The sequence below is a fragment of the Manis pentadactyla genome, unplaced genomic scaffold (genome assembly GCF_030020395.1).
Source record: "Manis pentadactyla isolate mManPen7 unplaced genomic scaffold, mManPen7.hap1 scaffold_296, whole genome shotgun sequence".
In the NCBI taxonomy this organism is placed as follows: Eukaryota; Metazoa; Chordata; class Mammalia; order Pholidota; family Manidae; genus Manis; species Manis pentadactyla.
Genome location: NW_026644687.1, coordinates 77,444 through 103,285, shown reverse-complemented (window position 1 = coordinate 103,285; position 25,842 = coordinate 77,444). Strand labels below are relative to the sequence as shown.

Here is a 25,842-nt window from a genome sequence, read left to right as displayed (position 1 = left end):
ACATGAGTATGATTCTGACTAGAATTCATCAGTTACTGGCTGACTCTGAGGCTAGGAAGAGGGTTTTGAAGCTCAGAAATGCAAACCTGAACTTTTGCCAGGGCCTCAGTGGCATCTCCCAGGTGCAAGGATTCACACTCTGCCCTTTTGGGCATAGGCAGAGTCACTTCGAGACAGAGCAGAACAGTAAAGAAAGCCTTTCCCTGACAATCCCTCCTGGCTTTGGTGTCCGATTATTCCAGACCCAGTGGTGTTTAAACACACCACCGCCTTTGAAAAAGTTCAGTGCCTTATAGAATAACTGACATAGCAGTTCCTCTGGACATGGTGGCACTCATGAGGAAGAAACAGCATCCATGGGCTGGAAGAAATAGAATTTTGGCAAAATTTTAATGGCTTCCTGCTTTATGACCTTTCAGCACTTCCCAAGGTAAATTCCATTCTTTACTTCCCCACACCACTCCTGCAAACCCAATATTACCATTTGACGTGGAGCTTTGAGTCAGGCCAAAAGGAGCAATGGACAGAGAGAGATGCTCACAGGGGAAATGGTGACACAGGCAACCCCATGAGGACCCACTCTGTTGTCAGGGCTCTTATATTAGTGTGGGGAAGATAACACTACACCCTAAAGGACAAGCATTAATGCAACTCTTCTGCTTTTCACCAAGTATTTATCCTTCCTTTTCAATCCCCACAGCTTGCCACTCTGCATTCGGGAATGCTGAATGTCGGAAGAAAATAACCAAAATGTAAAACTTTTGAGGGAGCAGTTTGGGTGCATTGTTTTCTTGATTTGTTTCCCAGGACTTTCAGGTGAGAGTTGATGCTTCTTTTTAGTCTTAGTTGGATGAGGTCTAGCTAATTAAGAACTGACACAAGAGTGGGCATAGGAGAGAGGCCAGAAACACATCTTAGTCAGGATAGACTGGGTTTTGCTATGGTAACACATCTCAGGAGTTTACTATGATAAAGGTATATTTTTTGCCTTTATGTGTCCATATGGGTCATAAGCTATATATCCATATGGTTCAGCTGAGCTCTTGTCCATGTGGCTTTCATCCTGGGACCTGGGAACGTGGAGGAGGATCTATCTAGAAACATTGATGGTGTTGTTACAAACCTGGAAAAGTATGATGAGCCACCACTCACTGGCTCTTAACCCACCTGCTCGTAAGTGATACATGTCTTACCTGCTTGCATTTCATTGACCAACATAAGTTACAAGGCTACATCTGAGTTCACAGGATATGTTCTGTTCTCCTGCAGAGGGGTTCCATAAGAGGGGCTCTTAAATATTTGTCAGGATTGGGATTCTACAATCTACCACACCCAAGTATATAAAATATTTAGTGTATGATTAAGATGCATTTCAAGTATTTGAAGGAATGGATAAAACCACAGGTCATCCTGGCAAAATCAGTTAATTATGTGGAAAAACAAAATAAAACTAGATTGTTATGTCATACCCCAAAAGAAGAATGGATTAGTGCTAAAGAATTAGAAGAAATATAGATTTATAATATTGGATATTGAAGGCTTCTTTATGTACAACCCAAAGGTAGAAACTATAGAGGCCAAGGCTGGTAGAGCTGGCTATTTGAAAATCCGTTGGTAAGTAAAAACGGTCATAAGCAGAACTAGAAGCTAGTAGCAAATGGGATAAAAGTATTTGCAATTTCAGTAGCAAAGAATCAATATTATTACTGGGAGAAAAGTTTTGATTCATCAGAAAGATAGAGGTGTGCTCTGGTTATTCCAAATGGCTGGAACCATGAGGGGGCACTCCACCACGTCTGGCCCTCCCTTTCCTATCACCCCAGATGCACCGGTCTTTCCAGAGTGTCACGGAAATAATAATCTTTGCCAATGAGACGGCAAAAGGGCTCCTGGAGCCTCCAATTCTCTGTCACAGAAAATATTTTAACACAGCCCGTTGGAAACATTGTCCCCACTTCTATAATACGATCTAGAGAAGAAATTCTAACTCAGAAAGAAGAGTGGGGCCTTTACCAGAATGCTTCCCTCTTTTTCTCTCCTCCCTTCAGAAGTGACTCTTTCACCATTGAAGACCAGAGGCCTTTTGTAGGTCTGGGAAAGCAGGGTGGATGAAAGGGAAGGGTAATTAGGGCCCTGGGGTTCTCAGATTCTTCCTAGTTTACCTCCTTCTGCCAAAGAAGTTTTGTACTTCTCCCAACACACCAATTATTGATAAATGATCCCTAAGCAACTCTTGCCTACTATCTCATGAAGAGCTCTTAAGAGCAGTCAGACTTCAGCCTGGGAGATTTCCAAGAACATATCTTACTCCATTCCAGGTGCTATTAGATTTGTGGGTAAATCCATCCCTCCTGGGCAGAAGTCATAATAAGCAAATGGCTCCTGTATTAGCATTAGTATCATCCAGCAGATGGCAAGGCCTTTCAGCCTCACAGGAGGACAATGGCCTCTGGCAGTAATATAGCCAGATGCTACCTTTTCCAGTGAAATGTCTGGAATCTTTAAAAGGACTCAAAATTCCTCCTAGTGGCCTCAATAATTTCTCCCATTCATCTCCTAAATTCTTCTCTCCCTGACTGCCCTAGCCCACATGGATTCTAGATCCTAATTTCTCTTCAGCTAACACATTTCTCTTCTATGTTCTGCAATTTTCTGGTTAAATGTCTGCATACATATTTTGAGTTAATTCTCTTGTTTTGTGAACTTTAGCCAGTCTACCTGTTGTTATTCCTTCTGACTTGTACAAATCTTGAAACGGGAGGTGGCTTTGTTTCCTATCCTTTTCTGTGTCTAGTACAGTGCTAGCACCTAATAAGACAATAAATAATTGCTGGATGAATTTGTTGCTAAGTGTTTCCCATTAGAATAAACATTTCTTTGGTTCAAGCTGGACTGTAGCACTAATGAACCAGTGATTTCTGATTGTTGAGGCCTAGGTACCCTCTTCTAGGGTATTCTGTTGGGTCCTTCTGATAGGATTTATTGTCAATGTCCACAGTGAGAGAGTTCACTTCCATGTTGGCTGCACCAGCACATGGCTGTATGTCTTAGAAGAGCATTCTCAGAATGGCCTTGGTGCCCTTAAACGCAGGAGAGCCGTGAGTTGCTGGGCAAGGGTCTGATGTCCTTGGAGTCTTTGAAACAGCACTCATATTGAGCAGAAGAGAGCCATCAGAATAAAAGTAATCAGGTTCAGTGCTTTAGGCTTTCTGTGCCTCCGTTTCCTCATCTATAAAATAGGGAAAATAATCTGTCATCATAGGGTTGTTATGAGAGCTACATGAGAGGTAAAGTACTTAGCACCTGCTACATAGTCAGCACTGGGTAATCTTTAGCTATTCTTGGCATTATATGGCATCCTGACCTCACCAGTGTGTCCTGCTGTGTCCCCAGGGGTGTACAGCCATAGCCCAAGTCCAAAAAGTGGAGTTTAATAGGTGGCTGTTTTTTGAATCAGATCTCCCTTCAACTGTGCAGTCAAAGGGGGACCATATTTTGGGCTTCTTTCTCTCTTTTTGATTAAGATCCTTTGTCCCATGCCAGGTCCAGACTGTATCCTACTGATATCCCAAGGGACATTCCATGTAGTCAGGGTGGTGACACCATTATTTCAGCCTCCACCCTGCAGAGATGGGGTTGGTGTCTACAAGTTTCTTTCAGAGTAGGCCAAAGACTTTTAGAATCTGCTCACATCTCACCTCCCTCTCCATTGCTGCCATCATCTCCCTCTAGACCATGGCAATCTCTGCCAAACAGCCCCTCTGTTTCTATTGTTGCTTCGCACAGTGCATTCCCCCCAATAGCAGTAAATCAACTCCTACCCCTACTCCCTGGTTAAAACTCTCTAGAGATTTCCAGTTGCACCCAGAATAAAATCCAGTCTTTACTTTGGTTTCCAAAGTCCTATGTGCATAGGCCCCACCTGAGCCTCTGACCCATGACACCCTCTGTCCAGGCTCCAGGCTCACAGACCTTCAATCCATTGCTTCAAATGCAAAGCACATTTTCCTGCCTTTGAGCGCTTCTTTACCAAGTTCCCCTCTGCCTGGAATGTTCTCTCTGCATCCTCACATGGCTGCCTCCATTCTTATATTTCCATACTGTCAAGCCTTCCCTGACCATGTTAGTTCAGCACCACTACCCTCCTCCACACTCTAGAGACCCTTGTAATGTTTTATAGTCTTCATAGTAATTAATGCTATCAGTATTATTTGTTTGTGGCTTATTGTCTTTCTTCTTCCTTAGAGGGAAAACTTCACGGCAATCGGGCTTTGTCTGTCCCTGTGCTCAACACTGTATATCCACTTCCAGGGACATAGTAGGTGCTCATCCATTGTAGAATGGATGGATTCCCCAGAGGATGGCATCTGTTTAACAAACCTTTCTTATGCTATCATTGACAGCACAAATTCGATGGCTTATCATGCTACAAAACTTCCTCCTTAGCAGGGAAGAAAAAGGAGGTGAATGTGGCAGAAAAGCCTATCTTTACCACAGCTAGAAGCTGATATTTCTCTTTATTGTCTTATGGCATCAGCCTGCAGAAAAGATGTTTCATAGAGCAGGATGCTGTCTGATCTATCTGAGAGATGGAACGTGTGATCTATCTGAGAGATGCCTGAGGTACGAAGATGGCTGGTTCCTTTTCCAATGTGTCACGTTTTCTTTCGGCTCATGCTCCTACCCAGACACCTGGATAAGTTCTACACAGGACAGCCTGGTCCTTGGCAAAACTCCCCAACTTGTAAGTGAGCTGACTGCAACACTTTAAACAGAGATTTTCTTTTTTAATAAAATATTTCACAGATAAATTTGTATCACCTAAAATTCCATAATTCCACACCACCCCAAATAAGGGATCTGATTGGTACAGTGAGAAACATATGGAAAATGGATCCAAAGAGCCTGAATATGAATGAGGTCACCCCCAAACAAGCTGGGTGAGCAGGAAAATTCATTTTAATTCTCAAATGCCTCAGTGTGGCAACCATGGAAACACACTGCTCAGATATCCTGTTGCAGGACCATGATTGACATATGTGCTGCCCCCCCTCCCATCCCCAGGTGCAGGGTCCACCCCAGCCAAGCTTCCTGCAGGTTCTTCCCAGCCAGTAACCTAGGGCCGAGAGAGGTCAAGGCAGACCCACTGGGGGCACAAGACTCCTTCTGCAGGCATCTTTGGTTTGAGGGCCCCTCCCCACCAAGTCTGACTCTGCTTTCCTTGGAACAGTGCTGCCTCCTTAGATGCTTCTTACTTGATCCCCTGCCCTCCCTTCTCCTTTTCTCTCACAGGCCTCAGACCTGCAACAAGTCGGGAGGCTGTCCCTGCCTATGCCTGTTATTCCCTCAGTAAGTCACTTGCATGTCTAACCTGTCTTGGAATCTGGCAGAACCATCCAATACTCTCAGTTTTCTTGTTTGTAAGACATGGTCCACAGTCTAGGAGAGTATTGCCAAACTCTCTGATTTACTCCCATTTAGATGGAATGGATGACATCTGACCCCAAATCTCCATAAAACTGCCCTGTTTTTAGGATTAAAAATGAGGTGTGCAAAACTGCTAAGCATGGTATCTGGTCTATAGCTGGGACTCAGTGAGAGATAGATGAGTCTGAATAGATGTCTTCTACTTTCAGGCCAGTTTCTATATGAGAAGAAACTTCTCTGCCTTGAACTGCTCCATTACTCCAGACAGACCAAATGTGTGTGTGCTCAGAGCACAGGCAGCAGAGGCACTGTATTTTTTCCTTTCAAATTATTTGATATCATAGGAGAAAAAATGGACTCTTTTTTAACTTATTTTATGGCTTAGCATTATTTATTAAAAATTACCTAAGCAGGGGCAGAGCCAAGATGGCGGTGTGAGTACAGCAGTGGAAATCTCCTCCCAAAACCACATATATTTTTGAAAATACAACAAATACAACTATTCCTAAAAGAGAGACCAGAAGACACAGGACAGCAGCCAGACTACATCCATACCTGCGAAAACCCAGGGCCTCGCGAAGGAAGTAAGATACAAGCCACGGCCTGGCAGGACCCGAGCGCCCCTCACCCAGCTCCCAGTGGGAGGAGAGGAGTCAGAGAAGGGAGGGAGAGGGAACCCAGGACTGCTAAATAGACAGCCCCAGCCATCTGCACCAGAGCACAGACACAGTGCATGCGTGGGGTGCTGGAAACTAGGGAAACAGGACAGTAAGACCTGTGAGCAGGACCCGCAGCTGGCACCCTGGGACAAAGAAAAGTGAGTGCTTTTTGAAAGTCTTAAAGGGAAAGGGACCCCACAGCTGGACGGAAGTGTCCCGGGACACTTAGCCCAGCAGCTGAGAATCCCGGGGAACTCCGGGTGCCCTAACCTCCTAGGCAGCAGCACACCTCGGAGGCCCCTCACAAAACAGCCTCCTGCCATTTCCCCTCCAACGCGCCTCTGCCATATTGGAGCAGCAGCCTGAGGCAGGCCATGCCCACAGCAACTGCAGAGCTAAATGCCATAGTGGCCGGGCAAGAAGCAGAAGCCCCATCTGCGTGCAGCTGCCCAGCACAAGCTGCTAGAGGTCACTGTTCTCCCAGGAGAGAAAGGCCACAAACCAACAAGAAGGGAAATTCTCCAGCCGACACTTGCGACAGCTCCACAAACTATCTCTATCACCATAAAAAGGCAGAATTTGAGGCAGACAAAAATCACAGTCAACCCCTGAGAAGGAGATAGACCTAAGCAGTCTTCCTGAAAAATAATTCAAAATAAAGATCATAACCATGCTGATAGAGCTTCAGAGAAATGTATAAGAGCTAAGGGATGACGTCCAGAGGGAGATTACAGAACTGAAACAATCTCTGGAAGGATTTATAAGTAGAATGGATAAGATGCAAGAGGCCATTGACGGAATAGAAAACAGAGAACAGGAACGCTTAGAAGCTGACGCAGAGAGAGATAAAAGGATCTCCAGGAATGAAACAATATTAAGAGAACTGTGTGACCAATCCAAAAGGAACAATATCTGCATTACAGGGGTACCAGAAGAAGAGAGAGAAAACGGGATAGAAAGTGTCTTTGAAGAAATAATTGCAGAAAACTTCCCCAAACTAGGGGAGGAAATAGTCGCTCAGACCACGGAAGTACACAGAACTCCCAACAGAAGGAAAACAAGGAGGACAATACCAAGACACATAATAATTAAAATGGCAAAGCTCAAGGACAAGGACAGAGGTTTAAAGGCAGCTAGAGAGAGGAAAAAGGTCACCTACAAAGGAAAACCCATTGGGCTATCATCAGACTTCTCAACAGAAACATTACAGGCCACAAGAGAATGCCATGATATATTTAATGCAATGAAACAGAAGGGCCTTGAACCAAGAATACTGTATCCAGCACGATTATCATTTAAATATGAAGGAGGGATTACACAATTCTCAGACAAGCAAAAGTTGAGGGAATATGTCTCCCTTAAACCACCTCTACAGGGTATTTTAGAGGGAGTTCTACATGGAGCACTCCTAAGACTAAACAGATGTCACCAGAGAAAATAAAATCACAGCAAAGAAAGCAGACCAACCAAATACCAACTAAAGGCAAAAAATAAAATCAACTACCCACAAAAGCAGTTAAAGGAAACACAAAAGAGCACAGAATAAAACAACCAACATATAAAGAATGGAGGAGGGGGAATAAGAAGGGAGAGAAATAAAGAATCACCAGACAGTGTTTATAACAGCTCAATAAGTGAGTTACGTTAGACAGTAAGATACCAAAGAAGCTAACCTTGACCTTTGGTAACCATGAATCTAAAGCCTGCAATGGCAGTAAGTACATATCTTTCAATAGTCACCATAAATATAAATGGACTGAATGCACCAATCAAAAGACACTTAGAAATAGAATGGATAAAAAAGCAAGGACCATCTATATGCTGCTTACAAGAAACTCACCTCAAACCCAAAGATATGCACAGACTAAAACTCAAGGGATGGGAAAAGATATTTCATGCAAACAACAGGGTGAAGAAAGCAGGTGTTGCAGTACTAGTATCAGACAAAATAGACTTCAAAACAAAGAAAGTAACAAGAGATAAAGAAGGACATTACATAATGATAAAGGGCTCAGCCCAACAAGAGGATATAACCATTATAAATATATATGCACCCAACACAGGAACACCAGCATATGTGAAACAAATACTAACAGAACTAAAGGAGGAAATAGAATGCAATGCATTCATTTTAGGAGACTTCAACACGCCACTCACCCCAAAGGATAGATCAACTGGACAGAAAATAAGTAAGGACATGGAGGCACTGAACAACACAGTAGAACAGATGGACCTAATAGACATCTATAGAACTCTACATCCAAAAGCAACAGGATACACATTCTTCTCAAGTGCACATGGAACATTCTCCAGAATAGACGACATACTAGGCCACAAAAAGAACCTCAATAAATTCCAAAAGACTGAAATTCTACCAACCAACTTTTCAGACCACAAAGGTATAAAACTAGAAATAAATTCTACAAAGAAAACAAAAAGGCTCACAAACACATGGAGGCTTAACAACATGCTCCTAAATAATCAATGGATCAATGAACAAATTAAAATAGAGATCAAGGAATATATGGAAACAAATGACAACAACACAAAGCCCCAACTTCTGTGGGGCGCAGCAAAAGCAGTCTTAAGAGGAAAGTATATAGCAATCCAGGCACACTGAAAGAAGGAAGAACACTTCCAAATGAATAGTCTAACATCACAATTATCGAAAGTGGAAAAAGAAGAACAAATGAGGCCTAACGTCAGCAGAAGGAGGGACATAATAAAGATCAGAGAAGAAATAAACAAAATTGAGAAGAATAAAACAATAGAAAAAAATCAATGAAACCAAGAGCTGGTTCTTTGAGAAAATAAACAAAATAGATAAGCCTCTAACCATACTTACTAAGAGAAAAAGAGAATCAACACACATCAACAGAATCAGAAATGAGAATGGAAAAATCATGACAGACTCCACAGAAATACAAAGAATTATTAAAGACTACTATGAAAACCTATATGCTAACAAGCTGGAAAACCTAGAAGAAATGGACAACTTCCTAGAAAAATACAACCTTCCAAGACTGACCAAGGAAGAAACACAAAAGTTAAACAAACCAATTATGAGCAAAGAAATTGAAACAGTAATCAAAAAACTACACAAGAACAAAACCCCCGGGCCAGATGGATTCACCTCGGGATTTTATCAGACATACAGAAAAGACATAATACCCATTCTCCTTAAAGTTTTCCAAAAAATAGAAGAGGAGGGAATACTCCCAAACTCATTCTATAAAGCCAACATCACCCCAATACCAAAACCAGGCAAAGACACCACCAAAAAAGAAAACTACAGACCAATATCCCTGATGAACGTAGATGCAAAAATACTCAACAAAATATTAGCAAACCGAATTTAAAAATACATCAAGAGGATCATACACCATGACCAAGTGGGATTCATCCCAGGGATGCAAGTGTGGTTCAACATTCGAAAATCCATCAACATCACCCACCACATCAACAAAAAGGACAAAAACCACGTGATCATCTCCATAGATGCTGAAAAAGCATTCGACAAAATTCAACATCCATTCATGATAAAAACTCTCAGCAAAACGGGTATGGAGGGCAAGTACCTGAACATAATAAAGGCCATATATGATAAACCCACAGCTAACATCATACTGAACAGCGAGAAGCTGAAAACTTTTCCTCTGAGATCGGGAACAAGACAGGGATGCCCACTCTCCCCACTGTTATTTAACATAGTACTGGAGGTCCTAGCCATGGCAATTAGACAAAACAAAGAAATACAAGGAATCCAGATTGGTAAAGAAGAAGTTAAACTGTCACTATTTGCAGATGACATGATATTGTACATAAAAAACCCTGAAGACTCCACTCCAAAACTACTAGAACTGATATCGGAATACAGCAAAGTTGCACGATACAAAATTAATAAAAAGAAATCTGTGGCTTTCCTATACACTAACAATGAACCAATAGAAAGAGAAATCAGGAAAACAGTTCCAGTCACAACTGTATCAAAAAGAATAAAATACCTAGGAATCAACCTAACTAAAGAAGTGAAAGACATATACCCTGAAAACTATAAGACACTCTTAAGAGAAATTAAAGAGGACACTAACAAATGGAAACTCATTCCATGCTCTTAGCTAGGAAGAATTAATATCGTCAAAGTGGCCACCCGGCCAAAGCAATATACAGATTTGATGCAATCCCTATCAAATTACCAGCAATATTCTTCAACGGACTGAAACAAATAGTTCAAAAATTCATATGGAAACACCAAAGACCCCAAATAGCCAAAGCAATCCTGAGAAAGAAGAATAAAATGGGGGGGAATCTCACTCCCCATCTTCAAGCTCTACTACAAAGCCATAATAATCAAGACAATTTGGTACTGGCACAAGAACAGAGCTACAGACCAGTGGAATAGATTAGAGACTCCAGACATTAACTCAAACACATATGGTCAGTTAATATTCAATGAAGGAGCCATGGACATACAATGGGGAAATGACAGTCTCTTCAACAGATGATGCTGGCAAAACTGGACAGCTACATGTAAGAGAATGAAACTGGATCACTGTCTAACCCCACACACAAAAGTGAATTCAAAATGGATCAAAGACCTGAATGTAAGTCATGAAACCATAAAACTCTTAGAAAAAAACATAGGCAAAAATCTCTTGGACATAAACATTAGCGACTTTTTCACGAACATATCTCCCTGGGCAAGGAAAACATAAGCAAAAATGAACAAGTGGGACTATATGAAGCTGTAAACCTTCTGTACAGCAAAGGACACCATCAATAGAACAAAAAAGGTACCCTACAGTATGGGAGAATTTATTCATAAATGACAGATCCGATAAAGGGTTGACATCCAAAATATATAAAGAGCTCACGCACCTCAACAAACAAAAAGCAAACAATCCAATTAAAAAATGGGCAGAGGAGCTGAACAGACAGTTCTCCAAAGAAGAAATTTCAGATGGCCAACAGACACAGGAAAAGATGCTCCACATCGCTAGTTATCAGAGAAATGCAAATTAAAACCACAATGAGATATCACCTCACACCAGTAAGGATGGCTACCATCGAAAAGACAAACAACAACAAATGTTGGTGAGGTTGTAGAGAAAGGGGAACCCTCCTACACTGCTGGTGGAAATGTAAATTAGTTCAGCCATTGTGGAAAGCAGTATGGAGGTTCCTCAAAATGCTCAAAATAGACTTACCATTTGACCCAGGAATTCCACTTCTAGGAATTTACCCTAAGAATGCAGCACTCCAGTTTGAAAAAGACAGATGCACCCCTATGTTTATCGCTGCACTATTTACAATAGCCAAGATATGGAAGCAACCTAAGTGTCCATCAGTAGATGAATGGATAAAGAAGATGTGGTACATATTCACAATGGAATATTATTCAGCCATAAGAAAAGAAATCTTACAATTTGTAACAACATGGATGGAGCTAGAGGGTATTATGTTTAGTGAAATAAGCCAAGCGGAGAAAGAGAAATACCAAATGATTTCACTCATCTCTGGAGTATAAGAAAAAAGAAAAACTGAAGGAACAAAACAGCAGCAGAATCACAGAACCCAAGAATGGACCAATAGTTACAAAAGGGAAAGGGACTGGGGAGGATGGGTGGGAAGGGAGGGATAAGGGTGGGGAAAAAGAAAGGGGACATCACGATTAGCATGTATAGTGTGTGTGGGGGCACGGAGAGGGCTGCGCAACACAGGGAAGACAAGTAGTGATTTTACAGCATCTTACTACACTGATGGACAGTGACTGTGAAGGGGTATGTGGGGGGAACTTGGTGAAGGGGGGAGCCTAGTAAACATAATGTCCTTCATGTAATTGTAGATTAATGATACCAAAATAAATAAATAAATGAATGAATGAATAAATAAACAAATATCAAAATAAAAAAAGAATGCAGCACTCCAGTTTGAAAAAGACAGGTGCACCCCTATTTTTATCGCAGCACTATTTACAATAGCCAAGAAATGGAAGCAACCTAAATGTCCATCAGTAGATGAATGGATAAAGAAGATGTGGTACATATACACAATGGAATATTACTCAGCCATAAGAAAAAAACAGGTCCTACCATTTGCAACATCATGGTTGGAGCTAGAGGGAATTATGCTCAGTGAAATAAGCCAGGCGGAGAAAGACAAGCACCAAATGATTTCACTCATATGTGGAGTTTAAGAACAAAGAAAAACTGAAGGAACAAAACAGCAGAAGAATCACAGAACCCAAGAATGGACTAATGGTTACAAAAGGGAAAGGGACTGGGGAGGATGTGTGGGAAGGGAGGGATAAGGGCAGGGAAAAAGAAAGGGGGCCTTACGATTAGCATGTATAATGTGGGGGGTGCTTAGGGAGGGCTGTACAACACAGAGAAGACAAGGAGTCTAGAGCATCTTACTATGCTGATGGACAGTAACTGTAATGGGGTTTGTTGGGGGGGACTTGGTGAAGGGGGGAGTCTAGTAACCATAATGTTCTTCATGTAATTGTAGATTAATGGTAATAAAATGAATTTTAAAAATTTATATTATAATCAGCATCAGATGTTTAAAATGATTAGCTCAAGGACCTGTTTTTAAAACTTAGGTTATTTAAGCTTTAGTTAGCAGGTTGACAACCTCTTAAGGTTTTCCTGAGGCCCCCAGAGCTATGAACTGACCATCAATCACTCAGGCTGTGTTATAGCCACTGAACTACAGGCACCAGGCTAAGAACACAGGTGATGAACTATCTAGGTTAACGGAAATGTTCTTTGTAGTGTTCAGTATGGTAGCCGTGATTTATATGTGGCTAAAGAGAACTTGAAATGCGGCTGGTGCAACTAAACAATGGAATTTTTAATTGTAATTGTAATGAATTTAAAAGTAAATAGGCACAAGTGGTTAGTGTTACCATACTGGACAGCCCAGACTAAGATTATCATTAAAATCCTGTGGCAGATTAATCCATTTTACTTCATATACCTGTTATTTGTAGTCATGGTCAGAAACATCAAATCTGTTGCTCATCTAACCTTTCTCACACTCACTTCTTCCCTCTACATTTCTTTTACTCCTCTACATTAACTAAAACTTCACTTTCCCCTCCTTCTCAAAGCTTTCCACTGTGCTCTCGAAAATCCTCTTCCATGGAAAAATTGTTATATCCTCAGCCCTTTTGCTGAATCATCCTCTCCATCTCCTTGCCTTAGCTGCAATTTGGCTCCTTTCGTCTACTGATAGCTTTGGAATCCTTTCAATTGGCAGATGTTTGTTCTTTTGCATCCCACAGACCTCAGGGTCAACAGAAGGTACTGATTTACCACAACCTGAAACTTCGAGGCTATCATTCCTTCACTACCCTGCAAAAATTCCAGCTGCTGTGAATCTCACATGATATTCACATCAGATCAATCCCTCCCTACTCCTGGTAGCACAAACTACCAACTTCCCAGTCATTACCTCTCAAAATTAATTGAATTCACTAAAACCTCCCACAGCCATGCCCACACCAGGCAGGTCCTTGTTCCAGCAGAAACATACTCTCAATTATTTCTGGAATATCAACATTCTAACCTCACAGGGCCCTATGATCCCTTACTCCTCTCTAATCTCTCCCTACCTCTCCAATCTTGATTTTCTTGCCTGTTTGGTAAAGATTTCATAATCATCGATACACTACTTTCTTACCAATATCTCCAACTCCCTGGCTAACAGAATCGATCCAACTTCATAATTCATTTAGTAAATACTTATTGATAGTAGTTGGTATTTTCCTACAAGAGCAGGATACACAGTAGAGAATCAAAAATATCATCTAAGTTCATAGAATTAATGAAATAATCAGGATTTGAACTAAACTTGTCTGACTCCAGATCTCCTAATTTCTAGCTCATTTCCCAAGATATTTGAAGTTTTACCCGACTTCTTAAAATTTGACCATACATCTACCAACTCTTATTTTATGTTTTAGATGACCTTCTCTACAGCCTCTCAATTTCCAGTCACTAAACCTACAAACATAAAAGCTCTGTACATATCCATTATTCCTCCCTTCCTATTACAAAGGAAGGTCCTTTCTCCTTCCAAAGGCTAATCCACTTGTATTAGTTTGCTTCCCACAATCTCAAGAATCTCAGTGTTTTCAGTTCCTTACCACTGCATTCACACTTTGGCTCTTGGCATGCTCAACAGCTACTTGTTCTTACTTGTGTTACCACACCCTTCTGTCACTAGTCCTCAAGTTTCCGCATGCCTCCACTTAGCCTCAGTTACTAGTATTCCTTCTGTCTACTTCTCTAGACTGTAAACTCCATGAGATTATTGAATGTTTTTATTTTGTTCACAATTGGATGCTCAATCCTTAGAATTTAAGGTATATGAAGGCATGTAATACATGCTGCACAAATAATTATGAGCACAGTATCATGCTTGTGACTTCTCTAGCCAATAATAGAATTTTAAAGTATTAATTCAAAATCATACAAGTAACAATACATCCTAAGGAATACAAAAGAACATACCTCTAGTTCATTTTCCAGTTTCATTACTTTAGTTTTTAATTGGTTTTCTATTAAAAAGAAAAGACAAATATTTCAATTGCTCAGATCTATCTTAAAAAAAGCTTTTAAATAAACATCAACAAGATAATAAAATTATTCTTTTCGTAAATCCCATCATGATTATAGTAATATGGCAACATAAGAGAGAATAACTATTTTATACTTGGGACATGGAAATAGGAGCTCTAGAAATATCTTTCAAAATAAATTGAGGCTATACATTTCAGAGATAAACCTAATTTTCTATTTCTTAATGAATAAATGGAACACACTATTAAACATCACAATAGACTTCTTTTTCCCAAGGTACCCACCAAATTTTGCTTGCTCTTCTCCAGCCTTTTCAACTTCTTCTAAAGCTAGCTCTACCTCTTGAGCTTTCATCTAAACAACTAAAAAAAGGGTTGTATCAATATGCCTTTATACTAGAAGGTAAACAATGAAAATAGGTATTTTTTTCATTTGCTATCCCAATACTTACCGACTGCAAAGCATGGCACACATGAAGACTTCTAGTAAATATTTGTTGAATTAACAGACAATTTTCTTAAGGATATAATTTCTAGATTCCTAACAGTTTGAAACATCTTTGATTCCTCTTTATGCCTCAAATCTTATATTTAGTATTGCAACTTTCCCACTTTTTTCTGTTCTGTCACTTACAGTCTATAATTTTATGTCTAACCTCCTTCATAACATTGTATTGCAATAGCTTCAAGTCCCTTCAGTTTGTCCTGTTAACACACCTAGTTTTACCTACTTAAGGTATATTTTTGTTATATATCAACTATTGCTCAGAAAACTTCAGTGGCTCCTTATTGCTGACACCCTGAGATACACCTTTAAAGCCCTTGAAAGGCTATTCCAAATTATACCCAACTTCTGTTTTCTCCACAATCTGCTATAAACTTTATGCACCTGTCTCCTCAAAAGCAAAGAGTAAGCATATTTTCTATTCCCAGTTTTCATTTATGATAACCTCCAGCTCTACAATCTCCTTAACATTTTACCACTGCCTTCTACTTACCTAGAGCTACTCATCAATCTTTGCCCTTTATTAGGTCTTCTCACACCTAACCTCTTCCCTTTCTAACAAATCTATATAGTTAGTCATCTGTATTTTTCATCTCCACCTCAAGATTACCATTAACATAACTAACATAGGACCTCTTTATGTTATTTTTAAACATAAGGCCATTCTGTTTCCCCTACACATTCTTTAAAGAACTTTAGAGCAGAAACTAGCAATGTTCTGCACACTACAACTCATGATCCATGTGTGAATATATCTTATTTTTGAGTGGTGCTTTAGACATTACAGAGTACTTTAAAAGAGATTATTATTCATGAAACTTCCTCTAATAGTCAAAGCTATTGTTAAAACCTACTGCATACAAACCTTCATTACTGACTGAGTAATTCTGAAAACGTGTATCACATTTTCTTGACTTTCATTTTTTAGCTCATTTACTTCCACCTAAGTAAACAGAAAAGCAACCATTTTACATTTTATAAATAACACCTAGGCAAAATATAAAAACTCTTACAGCTGTATCATTCAGTGATTTCAGCGAGCTGTATCATTCAGTGATTTCAGCGACAAGATTAATCATAGTTGTATGTATATATCTATGCATTATTTATTAATTAAGTACCTTAGATAAGGAAATGAATAAATTATCTGCCAATTCTTCTTGACAAGAAAGGTCATCTGGGTCAACTTTCATGATTTCTTTCCAGTTTATATTAGGGACCATCTTGAATTATTTCACTGTGCTTTACCTTCTGTAACAAAACAGGCAGGTATTAGCATTTTCAAGGTAAAAACATTACTGTTTTTACAGCAATCTGCAGTTTTTACATATTACATCTATGGTGTTAGCGAAGAGCTATGGCTCCTTAACCGCATAACAGTAAGTGGGTAAATAATCCTCATTAAAATTACAGCAATTAGCACAAACCATCAGATACTGTACTGGCTAAATAAACAACGACGGATTCTTTTCTAAAACTAATCTAGGTCAGAACTAAGGTTGAGTCCCCTCATCCACGTCCCCATACCGACGCGTGCGAACATCTAAGGGTGCCAAGCCCGGGGATCCTTGGAAGGCTGAAAATGAGCCCTCATTCGGAGAAACTGGAACTAAGGGTAAAATTTTAAACGACGGTAATTACCGATTGAAATGAGGGCAGTTGGGCCGGGGAAATCACAGGTGAAGCTAGAAGGCAGACGGGCTGCAGACCAAAGACTAAGGCGTCGGGAAGCTGGACTGTCGCACCGGGCCCTGAGGCTTAAGGAACCTGCATGGGAAGGAACTCGCTGCTCCCGCTCACCAACATCCACCTACCTACACCAAGTCTGGCAACCAGCAGCGGTGTCTCATCTACTGCAACCCCCGAGCCCGGCTCCGCCGCCCAGCCTGACCGCTCCCTAGCGCGGTGACAACAGAACCCTAGATCCCGCCACCTGGTCCAGAGCAAAAGATACCGGCGGCGGCTGCTAGGCCTCCCCATTTACCACCCCGCCAAGGCCGGGAAAAGGCCCCGGATGCAAGTTGAGCCTGCAGTTCACGACAGTGGATAATGCTTTACGTTTAGACAACCCTGCGGGGTCCCTGTACTCTGTGGCAAAGACTGTAGAAGGCGCGGATGAGGACTCCAAATCCCAGAGTGCACTTCTCCCTGGAGGCTTGTGCATGCTGGGAGCTGAAGTCTCTGGAATGAAGAGGGAGGCCGTCCCGGCGTGCAGTGCGGCGGGCTGCGCCCGTACTGGGGCGCTGGGGGAAGGAGCTGGAGGCGGGAGGCGCAGGGCTCAGGCGCGTCTCCGCTGGTGACCTGAGTGCGGTAGACGATGACTGCGACTCCCAAGGCGCCGCCCGCCGGATCGCTCTTCCTGAGGTTTCCCTAAGCCGTCTCCTAGGATACAACTCCCAGGTGAGGTGGGACTGCTGGTCAGCGGCGGCGGTGGAGTTGAGGGGAGCGGTCCCGGCTTCGAGAAGCTCGGACCGTGTGGGCGGAAGGACTCGGTCCCGGTGTAGAGGTGGGAAAAGCCCGTCTTCTCCTTAGACGTTTGTAAGTGGTACTGCAGGGGGTCCCCTCTGTAAGGGGGCGGGGGAAGTTTTAGCTTTTTTTTGCTGTCAGAATCCTCTTCATAAGTGGAGTGGGGGCCGCGCAGCCAAGATCGTGGTTTGGGGTAAATGAAGCATTGAGTAGAGGGCATCTCGTTCTCCGATACCGCCTGCCTTTCTTGTAGCACCATTGTCTTCGTGAACTGGAGGACTTTAAGGTTGAGGAGCTAGGATAGAGCGAAGGCTCTAGAGAGAAGAGTTTAGAATTTGTCCCAGCTAACTGCTGGGAGTGGAGAGAGACGAAGGGGCCTCAATTGTCACCAGTCCTGTGCTGTAACTTGCTTGGTTACTAAGTGTGTCCTTACATGAAAGTGCCTGCTCAGGTGTTTGCAGCTCTTCCTGTGCAAGTGTTGTTCATCCCTCTGTTCTCAGCCGTTCTGGAGTATAATATGCCACTAGGTAACTTCCTTAAGCTGTAGATTTGAAATCTAAATAACATTTTCCACTGTTTGGATAAGCGCCTCTCATCTTTACCCTTTTTTTTTTTTATAGCATTTAAAAATATAATTGACAGTAGACATTCCTTTTGAAAATAAAAAGAAATAGTAGATATCTCCAGACCACGTGTTTGGGTAAAACAAGAAATAGCTCAGTAGAAAATAAAAACAGTACTGATTTTGTGAGGTATATTTTAAAGACATTCATCAGATTTGAAACTATGGTGATTTTTTCTAATCCTTTACTGAGAGATTATATCCAAGTACCGTTCATTATTATTTTTTACCGTGCTGTACATTACATCCCCAGGACTAGTCTTGTCTTTCTCTGACTTACTTTACTTAGCATAATCCCCTCAAGGCCCATCCATGTTGTTGCAAATGGCACAATTTCATTCTTTTTTAAGGTTGAATAATATTTCATTGTGTATATACACACATTTTCTTTATACATTCATCTGTTGACGGATACTGAGGCTATTTCCATTTCTTGTCTGTTATAAATAATTCTGCAGTGAATATGGGGTACAGATATCTCAAGGTAGTGATTTCGTTTCTTTCAGATTATGACCAGAAGTGGAATTGCTGGGTAATGTGGTAGCTACGGTTTTAATTTTTTGAGACATCTCCATACCGTTTTCCAGAGTGGCTGCACCAGTTTACATTCCTACCATCAGTGTCTGAGGGGTACCCTTTCTCCACATCCTTACCAACACTTGTTATTTCTTATCTTTTTGATAATAGCCGTTCTGACAGGTATGAGGTAAATATGTCATTATGGTTTTGATTTGCATTTCCCTGTGATTAGTGACTTTGAGCATCTTTTCAGGTGCATGTTAGCCATCTGTATGTCTTTTGAAAAATGTTCAGATCCTTGGCTCATTTTTAAATTAGATTGTTTTTTGTTACTGAGTTGTGTGAGTACTTTATATATTTTGGGTAATAACCCCTTGTCAGAAAGATGATTTGCAAATACATTCTCCCATTCTGTAGGTTGCTTTTTCATTTTCTTGGTGGTTTTCTTTGCTGTGCAAAGCTTTTCAGTTTGCTATAGTCCCACTGGTTTATTTTTGCTTTTGTAGCCTTTGCTTTTGGTTTCAAACCCAAAAAATCATAGTCAAGACAAATGTCAAGGAGCTTACCCCTGTATTTACTTGTAGGAGTTTATGGTTTCAAGTTTTATGTTCAGGTCTTTAATCCATTTTGAGTAGATTTTTATGAGTACTGTAAGATAAAGTCCCAGTTTCATTCCTTTGCGTGTGGCCCTCCAGTTTTCCATTGATCAGAAAGACTAGCCTTTCTTCATAATATATTCTGGTCTTTTATTTCCAGGCTTTCTATTCTGTTCCACCCGTGTGTGTGTGTGTGTGTGTGTGTGTGTGTGTGTGTGTGTGTTTATGCCAATACCATACTGTTTTGATTACTACACTGAAATTATCCCATTAAATCTTCATAACAATCCATTGTAAAAGGTGGTTATATTGTCCTCATTTTCCAAATAAGTTAAGAAACTGAGGATTGGAGTGGGTTTATGCTGTGCTCAAACTTAAATGGTGTAATTGAACAGAGATCTTTCTGGCTGGAAGACATGTTCTTAACAGTTATGCTGTCTCCTAGGCATGCTGGGAACCCTATTTGTAAAGTGCTTCTTCAGTCTTGCTATCTATAGTAAATATATTCTTATTATATAACTTTGTTTACTCAATAATTTGAATTACATATTCCTTATTTAGCAGGGGAAGGTAGGGATAAAATGTCATGTACTATGTTTAAAACTGCTTATTTATTTTCATAGTTGGAGGGCCACACGCAAAGGAATGAAACTGGGACTTTATCTTACAGTACTCATAAAAATCTACTCAAAATGGATTAAAGACCTGAACATAAAACTTGAAACCATACTGTTTTGGAATCTGTTGCAGCACCTTGTTTTTCCATTCATTATAGCTATTATTTTCCATTTATTCATTTACTAGTTTTGTTTTGTCACTATTGGTCTTTTCTACACTTGCTCCCCTCACACTTATATTCCCAGCAACTCAGGTTACCTGGTCAAATGGTAAATTTTATTCTCATTTCTGAAGTGAAAACAGGTTCAGAGAAACCAAGTAATTTCCTAATAGTTAATGAAGGTAAGATTGTAACCCATATGTCATTACAGTCATGACTAAATGCAAAATCTTGCTTAAATTTACTTCTTTTGCTCATTCTAATATTTTTAAGCTTGTATATCACACTACACACTGGAGATAAGCAGGATACAAGTTATCTATGGTACAAGTCCTAATGCACTGTAGTATATTTGTAGCTAACTGAATAAAATTTACCTCAAGTTCAGTCACTCACTATATAATTTTGCAGAAAATTGCTTAAACTTGCCATTATTTTTTCATCAAATTTTCTGCATGAGTCAGTTTTTACCAAGAGAAAGGATTTATGTGACAATTTTATAAATGGCCTCACTACTGGAACACTTGTCTGAACTTGCATTCTTCTCTGCGGTTTTATGAGCAGTTTTATCTGACTAAAATTACTTCACAGGAAAGTCTTGACTTTTATAATTGCTTCATCTGTTTTCTGTACCAGTCAACCTATATTCCATTCACTTTTTTGCTGCCTTATCAAGAAAGTGAATGATAACCTACTTCTTCAGCATCTAATACAAAACATGGCCATGAGAAATTTAAAATCCACTATTTGTAGTAAATGTTTCATTTTGCTGTGTTCTCAGGGAGAGAAATCAGTGTGCAGCAAGCTGTGGACATTGAAAGACTTGAAAGATGAGTTGTCCTTGTGAATGCAGACTTTGCAGATGCTGCAGGCCAAAGTTTTACAAACTTTAATAAAGTATATTAGGTTTTTATTAAAATAGTTAAAATCATGAAATTATTGAACTGAGAGGACTTAACTTTCCAAGCTAAATATCCCAGATCCATGTAGTTTTTCTACAGGTTAATTTTTCCACAATTGTACTGTTGGATTATTAGAAAAAGTGGGCACTCAGTACAATTCTGTTGAGGAATTATATTAAGTTCTGGATCTCTGTAATATAGCTCATGAGTGATTTTCAATTGCAGTTGGATTTTTTGCACATATTTAGTGACGTTTCACTTTTTTAAGCAAACATAATCAGTCATCCCATCTATTCAGAATATGTGTTTCCTATAGGGAAAATGCAAGTTCCTGTGGGCAGGATCCTCACTGGACCCTAATCTACTTGCCCACTGCACACATACAATGCCCACAGGCATGTGCTTGCACATGTGTTGGCAATGAGCCTTTATAAGAGCTCCACCCAGTGCTGTGTTGGGCTGGCAGAGACAGAAGCTCAGGGGAATTGCAAACTTGCCACTTGCAAATGTGATTCTAGCACTCGACCTGGCACTGTGAGAATAAAGCTTGGTATTAACCCTTTTACATCCAACATTCTGTTGTCGTCGCTCTGTCTCAGTGAATCCAGAGTGAACTTGCCCAGAGTTGAAATCCCCGTCTGGCACAATAGTTGTGAATATGCTTGTATGCCTAGAAAAAGAGCTGGAAGTTTCCAGTTTTAGTCTATTCATGTGGCTATAAAGTACCCTAGATTAGGTAGTTTATAAACAATGGGAATCTATTTCTCACAGTTCTGGAGGCTAGGAAGTTCAAGATCAAGGAAAGCATCCATAGTATCTGTGTCTGGTGACAGCCCCGTTCCAGGTTCACAAAAGGTATCTTTTTGTTGTATCTTCACAAGGCAGGAGCAAGGGATCTCTCTCATGCCTCTTTTATAAGGACACTCATCCCATTGGTGAGGGTGGTGCTCTCATGACGTAATCATCTACCAAAGGCACCACCTCCAAATACTATCACATTGCATATTAGAATTTAACGTGAATTTTGGGAGGATACAAACATCCAGTCTATCATTCCTGCAACTAACATTTAACAATGATGTGCTACATTGTACAGTAATAGCCCCTGTGAATGTGCTTCCCTCTCTCTATGCCTTTATGTAACCCTCTCCCCTTTGCTGGCCTCTGCCCTTACAAGTGGCTCTTTTGGACATAACTTAGGATGACTCCAAAACTGAGCTCTTGACATGCATAAGAACTAGCTCCCTCTCCCTTTCTCTCATAAAATACTTGGAAACTCTTGAAAAATTTGTTACCTTGACTCTTGAGACCTCTTACACATTGATTCTAGGTTTGCCTTGCTTGATGGATAGTAAAAAATACGCATTAAGCAGAGACTTGAAAGGGGTTTGTGCATTAAGACTTGCCCTCCTGAGATCATCATTTAAGAAGTTCAGGTTAATCTACAGAGTATGACCTTAAGTAGCAGAGACTAGCTTTCCAAGCTGAGCAGAACTATATATATATATATATATATCATTTATAAAGTATCATTGTATACAATTTTATAAAGGTTTCACATAAACAAGATTGTGGTTTCAGCATTGACCCATATTATCAAGTCCTCACCGGCCCCCCAACCGATTGCAGTCACTGTCTGTCAGTGTAGTGAGATGATATAGAGTCACTAATTGATTCTCCCTGCTGTACTGCTTTCCCTGTGATCTACCTATATTGTAAGTGTTAATTATAGTGCCCCTTAATCCTTTTCTTCCTCCCTTCTCACCCAACCTTCCCAACCCCTTCCCTTTGGTAACCGCTAGTCCCTTCTTGCAGTTTGTGAGTCAGCTGCCATTTTGTTCCTTCAGTTTTGCTTTGTTATTATATGCCACAAATGAATGAAATCATTTTGTACTTGTCTTTCTCTGCCTGGCTTATTTCATTGAGCATAATACCCTCTAGCTCCATCCATGTTGTTGCAAATGGTAGGATTATTTTCTTTTTATGGCTGAATAATATTCCATTGTGTATATGTACCACCTCTTCCTTATCCATTCATCAACTGATGGACACTTAGGTTGCTTCCATACCTTGGCTATTGTAAATAATACAGCAATAAACATAGAGGTGCATATGTCTTCTTGAATCAGGGATTTTGTTTTCTTCAGGTATATTCCTAGGAGTGGAATGACTGGATCAAATGGTATTCCTATTTTTATTTTTTTGAGGAACCCCCATACTGCTTTCCACAATAATTGAACTAATTTACGTTCACATCAGCAGTGTAGGAGGGTTCCCCTTTCTGTGCATCCTCGCCAACATTTGTTGTTTCTTGTCTGTTGGGTGTTGGCCATCCTAACTCGTATGAGGTGATATCTCATTAAGGTTTTAATTTGCATTTCCCTGGTGATTAGCGGTGTAGAGCATCTTTTCTTTTCATGTGCCTGTTGGCCATCAGAATTTATTCCTTGGAGAAGGGTCTGTTCAGATCCTGTGCCCATTTTTTAATAGGGTTATTTTTTTTTTTTTAGGTGTTGAGGCGTCTGAGTTCTTTATATATTTTGGATGTTAACCCCTTATCAGATAAGTAGTTTACGAATAGAGTCTCACATATTGTAGGATGCCTTTTTTTTCTGCTGATGGTGACCTTTGCTGTACAGAAGCTTTTTAGTATGATGTAGTCCCATTTGTTCATTTTTTTATTTTGTTTCCCTTGCTGGAGGAGATGTATTCAGAAAAAAGTTGTCCATGTTAATATTCAAGAGATTTTTGCCTATGCTTTCTTCTAAGAGTTTTATGGTTTCATGACTTACATTCAGGTCTTTGATCCATTTCAAGTTTACTTTGTGTATGGAGTTAGACAGTAATCCAATGACATTCTCTTTTTTTGTTGTTTTTATTTTGGTATCATTAATATACAATTACTTGAGCAACATTTTGTCCAGTTTCATTCTCTTACATACTGCTGTCTAACTTTGCTAAAGAGGCTGTCTTTTCTCCATTGTATATTCATGGCTCCTTTATTGGATATTAATTGACCATATATGTGTAGATTTATATCTGGGCTCTCTATTGTATTCCACTGATCTATGGGTCTGTTTGTGCCAGTACCAAATTGTTTGGATTGTTGTGGCTTTGTAGTAGACCTTGCAGTCAGGGATCATAACCCCTTGCTTTATTCTTCCTTCTCAGGATTGCTTTGGCTATTCGGGGTCTTTTGTGGTTCCGTATGAATTTTAGAACTATTTGTTCTAGTTCATTGAAGAATGCTGTTGGTATTTTGATAGGGATTGCATTGAATCTGCAGATTGCTTTAGGCATGATAGCTATTTTGACAAGATTAATTCTTCTATCCCTGAGCCCAGGATGTATTTCCATTCGTTGGTGTCTTCTTTAATTTTTCTCGAGAATGTCTTATAGTTTTCAGGGTATATGTCTTTCACCTCCTTGGTTAGGTTTCTTCCCATTATTTTATTCTTTTGGATATAATTGTAAATGGAGTTGTTTTCCTGATTTCTCTTTCTGCTCATACATTGTTAGTATATAGGAATACAAATGATTTCTGTGTATTAATTTTGCATCCTGAAGCTTTGGTAAATTCAGTTTTTCTTGTAGTTTTTCAGTGGGTTCTTTAGGTTTTTCTATGTACAATATCATGCCATCTGCAAACGGTAACAGTTTTACTTATTCCTTACCAGTTTGGATGCCTTTTATTTCTTTGTGTTGTCTGATTGCAATGGCTAGGACCTCCAGTACTATGTTGAATAAGAGTGGCGAGAGTGGGCATCCTTCTCTTTTTCCCCATCTTAGAGGAAAAGCTTTCAGCTTTTCACTGTTAAGGATGATATTAGCTGTGGTTTGTCATATATGGCCTTTATTATGTTGGCATACTTGCCCTCTATACCCATTTTGTTAAGAATTTTTATCATGAATTGATGTTGAATTTTGTCAAATGCTTTTTCAGCATCTGTTGAGATGATTGTGTGATTTTTGTCCTTTTTGTTGATGTGGTGTATAATGTTGATTGATTTTTGAATATTATATCATCCTATCATCCCTGGAATAAATCCCACTTGGTCATGATGAATGACCTTATTTATTTATTTATTTTGTTATCATTAATCTATAATTACATGAAGAATATTATGTTTACTAGACTCTCCCCTTCACCACGTCCCCCCCAGAAGCCCCATTACAGTCACTGTCCATCAGCATAGTAAGATGCTATAGAATTACTATGTCTTCTCTGTGTTGCACATCCCTTCCTATGCCCCCCCCCACATTACACATGCTAATCGTAAGGCCCCCTATCTTTTTCCACCCTTATCCCTCCCTTCCCACCCATCCTCCCCAGTCCCTTTCCCTTTGGTAACTGTTAGTCCATTCTTGGGTTCTGTGATTCTTCTGCTGTTTTGTTCCTTCAGTTTTTCTTTGTTTTTATACTCCACATATGAGTGCAATCATTTGGTACTTGTCTTTCTCCACCTGGCTTATTTCGCTGAGCATAATATCCTCTAGCTCCATCCATGTTGTTGCAAATGGTAGGATTTATTTTCTTCTTATGGCTGAATACTATTCCATTCTGTATATGTACCACATCTTCTTTATCCATTCATCTACTGATGGACACTTAGGTTGCTTCCATTTCTTGGCTATTGTAAATAGTGTTGCGATAAACATAGGGGTGCATCTGTCTTTCAAACTGGGCTGCTGCACTCTTAGGGTAAATTTCTAGAAGTGGAATTCCTGGGTCAAATGGTATGTCTATTTTGAGCATTTTGAGGAACCTCCATACTGAATTC

The 25,842-nt window shown here is 40.1% G+C and overlaps 1 protein-coding gene and 1 long non-coding RNA gene across 7 annotated transcripts in view; one reads left to right on the top strand and one right to left on the bottom strand.

The window, feature by feature from the left end:
• Window positions 1–371: 371 nt before the first annotated feature.
• Window positions 372–17,213, bottom strand: LOC130682339 (uncharacterized). Of its 4 annotated transcripts, XR_008995563.1 has the most exons (6): window positions 16,993–17,213; window positions 16,300–16,429; window positions 16,044–16,121; window positions 14,959–15,036; window positions 14,606–14,652; window positions 372–3,229 (listed from the first exon to the last, which is right to left on the bottom strand). It is a non-coding gene; the product is annotated as an uncharacterized LOC130682339 (long non-coding RNA). The 4 variants fall into 4 exon arrangements; XR_008995564.1 differs by lacking the exon at window positions 16,044–16,121 and having other exon boundaries at window positions 16,993–17,212; XR_008995565.1 differs by lacking the exon at window positions 14,959–15,036 and having other exon boundaries at window positions 16,993–17,211.
• Window positions 17,214–17,405: 192 nt separating this feature from the next.
• LOC130682338 (metallothionein-1A-like) overlaps window positions 17,406–25,842 on the top strand; it is a 64,946-nt gene continuing 56,509 nt past the window's right edge. For all 3 annotated transcript variants that reach the window (XM_057496720.1, XM_057496722.1, XM_057496721.1), the window contains exon 1: window positions 17,406–17,578. The gene's annotated coding sequence lies outside the window, so the exon portion shown is untranslated. The remainder of the gene's footprint in view (window positions 17,579–25,842) is intronic.